The sequence below is a fragment of the Elephantulus edwardii genome, unplaced genomic scaffold, assembly GCF_000299155.1.
Source record: "Elephantulus edwardii isolate Elephantulus edwardi_28Jun2011 unplaced genomic scaffold, EleEdw1.0 scaffold00097, whole genome shotgun sequence".
Taxonomy (NCBI): Eukaryota; Metazoa; Chordata; class Mammalia; order Macroscelidea; family Macroscelididae; genus Elephantulus; species Elephantulus edwardii.
The window spans coordinates 4,103,287-4,109,517 of record NW_006399847.1 but is presented as its reverse complement, the minus strand read 5'-3'; the positions used below and the strand labels follow the sequence as shown (position 1 = coordinate 4,109,517).

Sequence of the window (6,231 nt, the reverse complement as noted above, 5' to 3'; positions counted from 1 at the left end):
GGAGATAATACAAGACTATTTGATCAAGATAGTTTCCCCTTCAGTATCCAATATACTTTTTGTTCGTAGAGCCTGATTGATTCACCTGGAGTTAATTATTCATTCACAACCCACTAAGTAGCATTTAGAAGATTGGATTATATGGTGCATAAAAACATTTCTTTCTTGTACCAGTGGCAGCCAAAGTCACCCAATAAAGTGTGTAGAGACAAGGAAGGCACTGTTGGCCCCTGTGTTGCAATCATCTTGTTACAGTGTCTCAATAGTAATTATAACCAGATTGTCATTTATGACCTATTTTATTGCTTCTTATGCTGTTGTGTTAGTGTGCCTGATTTGGAACCAACTCATAGCTGACCCCCCAGGGGTTTTTCAGAGGCAGTAAATCACACGGGAGGAGACTATTTGTCCTTCTCCTACAGAGCAGATGATGGCTTTGAACCATTTGACTTTGGGATTGCAGGGCAGTATATATATATTTATGTATCAGTTTGTATCTTAAAAGGTGATAAAAGCCAGTAGTCTTGTTTCTAAATTATATCACAGATGATTTATAGCATATGTTTAAAATTTACTCTTTAAGTACTTAAAGTGATAAATTACTAATAGAAGTTTTAATTTAAAATCCTGATAGAATTCATGTTTTTTAAACACAGTAGCTTGTTCTTTGATGCAGTCATCTTGATTACAGGCAAGATCCATGTATATAATCACCATTTTTAATTTTAAAACGTGAGCAAGTCAGTGGTTGTTTAAATTCTGTCATGGAATCACTGTATTGCTTTTAATCCCTATAGCCATATTTTCCAACTATGAATGTGTCTTCTTTTTCTGGCTCCTTTGTAATCCAGTCACCAGTTATAATTAATGCATCTTAATTACATATTCAGTTACAAACTGGATAAGTTGTAGGTATCATCAGTTTTTTCCTTTATACCTTTAGGATTGATGACTACTTTTGAATATGAAATCCAGAGAGAGCTGTAACACTGAATATGCAAGGCAGGGAACAGCTGTTCCAGTGGGCTTGCTGTCCCCTGGGGTGAGAGCTCAGTGCCTCCTGGCAGAAGGCCTTCCAGGAGAGCTAAGAGGTGTGACACTTTGTCACTTTGTGCACGGCAGTGACCCAAGTGTGCTCCTCTCATGTATTGCCTGAAAGATCCTGTACAGGTGCTTCCTTAGATGGGGTGAAACTAGATGCCATTGGGTAGGAAGCTTGCCAGCAGAGCTAAAGGAACTGTTAGACTTGCTGGAGCAGTGTATGAGTGCTGATCTGTGCCCTGTGCAGGTCTGCATGTTTTCCCTCCCCCTTACACTGTAGGTCCTGGTAGCATGATGGCGAGAGAACCCCCACAGGCTTGAGTAACCCAAAGGAGCAGACAGCAGAGGCTTCTGAGGGCCTCTAGCAGAGCAGAGGATTCAGGACACACCCAAGCCTTCTGGACAGTGTGGTGGTGGCTGGAGGTAGTGGGGATGAGAACACTGCATCTAACCTGAACCACTGTGTGGGTGCTCACTGACATGAGTAATTCAGGTGAGGGTAAATGCTTTCCTTTTAAAACTCTGCTATTGTTGTTTACTGTTTAATATCACCAAATAATTAATAATAATAATAATAATAATAATAATAATAATAATGACTCACTCTGCCAACAATGTGTATCTCCAGTGTTTGGCTTGATTACAGATGAGAATCACACTCATAGATAAATGCAGCACACGTGTGTCCCATCCTAAGCAGTTTAATAGCGTCCTAAAGTTTAAGAAATACCGTGTGTAGACACACAGAGAGAAGAACATATAGCTAAGCTTAGATTTTAATAAAAAATTTAGACTGAATATCTTTTCCAAAAGTGGGAGAAAGTAAAGACGAATAGGTTCATTTAAAAAAAAAATAATAAATAGCATTCATTTACACTGAAAGGACAGTGTAGGTGAGGAAAGCATTCATTTCAGTATACATAAGAGAGCAGAAGAAAAATAGATGTTGATTATAAATTTTCCCTTTATAGTAACTGGAAGGAATATTTCAAATGATGCTAATTTTCTTGCTTTATCTCCACCTCAGGTGATTTGAAGTAGAAGCACTAAGACCAGATCTGAAATAGTCAGATGTTGCTGTCCTGCATATTAGTCAATTTTGCCTGTAGTTTTAAGTTCAGATCAAAAGTGGTATAATATTAATTTGTTTTAAAAAGGCTTGGTTGTTGTTGTTGTTGTTAGGCACCTTTAAGTCTATTATGACTCAAAGACCCTTTGAACACAAAGCTGAACCTTGTCTATCCTGTGCCATCCTCATAATTTCTGACATACTCAAATCCATTACTATAGTCATTGGGTCACTCTATCTTATTGAAGATCTTCCCCCCACCCCCTCTATCCCTCCAATTTTCTGAGCGTGATGTCTTTTTCCAAGGTCAACATGACCCAAGTGTGCAAGATGACGTTTTTACCCGCTTTCTCTTGAAGGAACACTCTGGTTACACTTACTCCAAAACAGATTTATTTCTTTAACAATCCACAAGATATTCAGTGTTTTCAATAAACAACACCCTTCAAAGGCATCAATTCTTTTGTCATCCTTAGTCATTGTCCAACTTTCAAATGGTTGGGCAGTAATTGAAAATAGCATAGCATGGATCAGGTGTACATTAGTATTGAAATGGACATTGTTGTTCTTTAGCACTTTGGAGAGGTCCTTGACAGATTTCCCTAGTGCAACAGATCTGTTGATTTCATGACTTTTGCTTGCTTACATGGGTATTGATTGTGGATCCAAGTAAAATTAAATAATTTAAAAAAAAAACCCTTTTCTCCATCTGTCATGAGGTTGCCTGCTGGTCCACTAGTGAGGATTTTTGTTTTCCTGATGGTGAGATGTAATCCATATTGAAGTCTTTAATTTTTTTCCAGCAAGTATTTAAATTCCTCTTCCCTTTCAGCCAGCAAGGTTATACCATCTGCATAAACACAGGTTGTTGATGACTCTTCCTTTAAATCCAATGTCACATTCTTCTTCATATAAACCAGCTTCTCCAATTATTTGCTTAGCATACTGTTGATCAACCCTGGCATACAATTTTTCTGGCTTTAAAACCTGCAGTATCTCCTTGTTATGTTTATTCTATTCTTAGTTTAAGCATAGTTTTCACATGGACACAATTCTGGGATTTCCATTTTTCTCAGTATAAGCCATTATTTGCTATGATCTACACAGTCTATAATACAAATACACATCTTTCTGGTATTCTCTACATTTATTCAAGATCCATTTGGCATCAGCATGGATACTTCTTGTTCCATTGTGATCCAGCTTGAATTTCTGGCAATTCACTGTTGATACACTGTTCTGGCCGTTATTAAATAATCTTTGTTGTTGTTAGGTGCCATCGAGTCCATTATAACTCATAACAACCATATGAACAAAAGATCTGAGCACTGTTTTATCCTGTGTCATCCTCACACTTCCTTACACACAAGAGCCCATTTCAGAAGTCACCGTGTCAGTCCTCCCTAGTTGAGGGCCTTCCTCTTCTTCGCTGACCCTTCACCCTTTCCAGGATCATGTTCCTCTCCAAGGAATAGCCACTCCTAGCAACATGCCCAAAGCATGTGAGGTGAAGATTCCTCATTCTTCCCTCAAAAACAGATCAGAAATAATCTTTAGCAAGATTTTTCCCTGCATGTGATATTATTATTGTTTGATAATTTCAGCATTGTATTGGATCACCATTTTTTTCTTTTTTGGAATGAGATAAAAATGACAATATTAGACATTTCTTATAAGAACTAGACATGAGAAATAAAAATAGACAGGCAGCATTTTCTGGGCTTCTCTCTGGTTCTCTCTCTCCAGAAGGTTCTGCCGGTTCCCTCAGTTCGGAGTACCGGGCTCTGCATCACGCCGCCATGATGGGCCATCGTCCCATGCTCGTGCTCAGCCAGAACACAAAGCGTGAATCTGGAAGGAAAGTTCAATCTGGAAATATCAATGCCGCCAAGACAATTTAAGATATCATCCGAACATGTTTGGGCCCTAGTCTATGATGAAGATGCTTTTGGACCCAATGGGAGGCATTGTGATGACCAATGATGGCAATGCCATCCTCCGGGAGATTCAGGTTCAGCATCCAGCAGCTAAGTCTATGATTGAAATTAGATTGACTCAGGATGAAGAGGTTGACGGTGGGACTACATCAGTAATTATTCTTGCTGGGGAGATGCTGTCTGTGGCTGAGCACTTCCTGGAGCAGCAAATGCACCCTACAGTCGTAATCAGTGTGTACCATAAGGCATTGGATGATATGACCAGCACCCTTAAAAAAATCAGTACCCCTGTTGACGTCAATAACCGTGAAATGATGCTGCACATCATAAACAGCTCTATTACTATCAAAGCGATCAGTTGGTGGTCCTCTTTGGCTTGTAACATTGCCCTTGATGCTATTAAGTCTGTACAGTTTGAGAAGAATGGTCGGAAAGAGATTGACATCAAGAAATATGCTAGAGTGGAAAAGATACCTGGGGGCATCATTGAAGATTCCTGTGTCTTACGTGGCATCATGATTAACAAGGATGTAACCCATCCACAAATGCGGCGCTATATCAAGAATCCTCATATTGTTCTACTGGATCCTTCTCTGGAATACAAAAAGGGAGAAAGCCAGACTGACATTGAAATCACACAAGAGGAAGACTTTACCCGAACCCTCCAAATGAAAGAGAAGTACATCCAGCAGCTCTGTGAGGATATTATCCTTCTAAAACCTGATGTGGTCATCACAGAAAACGGTATTTCAGATTTAGCTCAACACTACCTCATGCGGGCCAATATTACCGCCATTCGCAGAGTCTGGAAGACAGACAATAATCGCATTGCTAGAGCCTGTGGAGCCCAGATAGCTAGCCGACCAGAGGAACTGAGAGAAGATGTTGGTACAGGAGCAGGCCTGCTGGAAATCAAGAAAATTGGAGATGAGTACTTTACATTCATAACTGAGTGCAAAGATCCCAAGGCCTGCACCATTCTCCTCCGAGGAGCCAGCAAAGAGATTCTTTCAGAAGTAGAACGCAACCTTCAGGATGCTATACAAGTATGTCATAATGTCTTCCTAGACCCTCAGCTGGTGCCTGGAGGTGGAGCTTCTGAAATGGCTGTGGCCCATGCATTGACAGAAAAATCTAAGGCCATGACTGGTGTGGAACAGTGGCCATACAGGGCTGTTTCCCAGGCCTTAGAGGTGATCCCTCGTACTCTTATCCAGAACTGTGGGATCAGCACCATTCGTCTACTTACCTCCCTTCGGGCCAAGCATACCCAGGAAAACTCTGAAACTTGGGGTTTGAATGGTGAGACAGGTACTTTGGTGGACATGAAAGAACTAGGCATCTGGGAACCATTGGCTGTGAAACTACAAACATATAAGACAGCAGTGGATACTGCAGTCCTGCTGCTTCGAATTGATGACATCGACTCAGGCCACAAAAAGAAGGGTGATGACCAGAGCTGGCAAGGAGGTGCTCCCGATGCTGGCCAGGAGTGAGCAGTAGGCAGGCAGCCTCTGCGCACAGAGCTGGCAGATTCTTCTCCTTCCCTGAACAAGAATGCCAGGGTCACTGTGGGTGTCCTTGTTTGGGAGGATCAGGTTGAGAGGGGCAGCTCTCAGTTCCTTTCTGTCCCAGACTGGTTTGCAAAAGGCACTGACATGTAATTCTTCTCTATTGTAAGCTTTCCATTTAGTTTGCTTCCGATGATTAAATCTAAGTCATATGAAAAAAAAAAGAAATAAAAATATTTCTTGTTTTCACTGATTTATTCTCTCTAGTCATTAAAATGTATTCTTTTTTTACTAAGATTATAAGATATAAACAGGATTTCATTAAAAATGATGACATTGTCAGCATAGCTGTTGCCATAACTTATTTTCCAGTCATTTATTTGAAAGAATAAATAAATAATGTTTTTAGGTAATTAATGTTGTTGTTATGTGCCGTTGAGTCGTTTGCGACTCATAGCGACCCTATGTACAACAGCCCTAAACCCTGCTCTATCCTGTGCCAGTCACACTGCCTCTGACATACCCATCCCGATTACCCCAGTCACTGAATCAATCCATCTCATAAAGGGTCTTCGCCTCTTGTGCCGTCCCTCCACCCTCCCAAGCATGATGTCCCTCTTCAAGGACCTGTGCCTCCTCGCAACATGCCTAAAGTATGTCAGACGAAGCCCCA

At 40.7% G+C, this 6,231-nt stretch overlaps 1 pseudogene; it reads left to right on the top strand.

The window, feature by feature from the left end:
- Positions 1-3,819: 3,819 nt before the first annotated feature.
- LOC102865021 lies at positions 3,820-5,543 on the top strand (annotated as a pseudogene).
- The last annotated feature ends 688 nt before the right edge of the window (positions 5,544-6,231 follow it).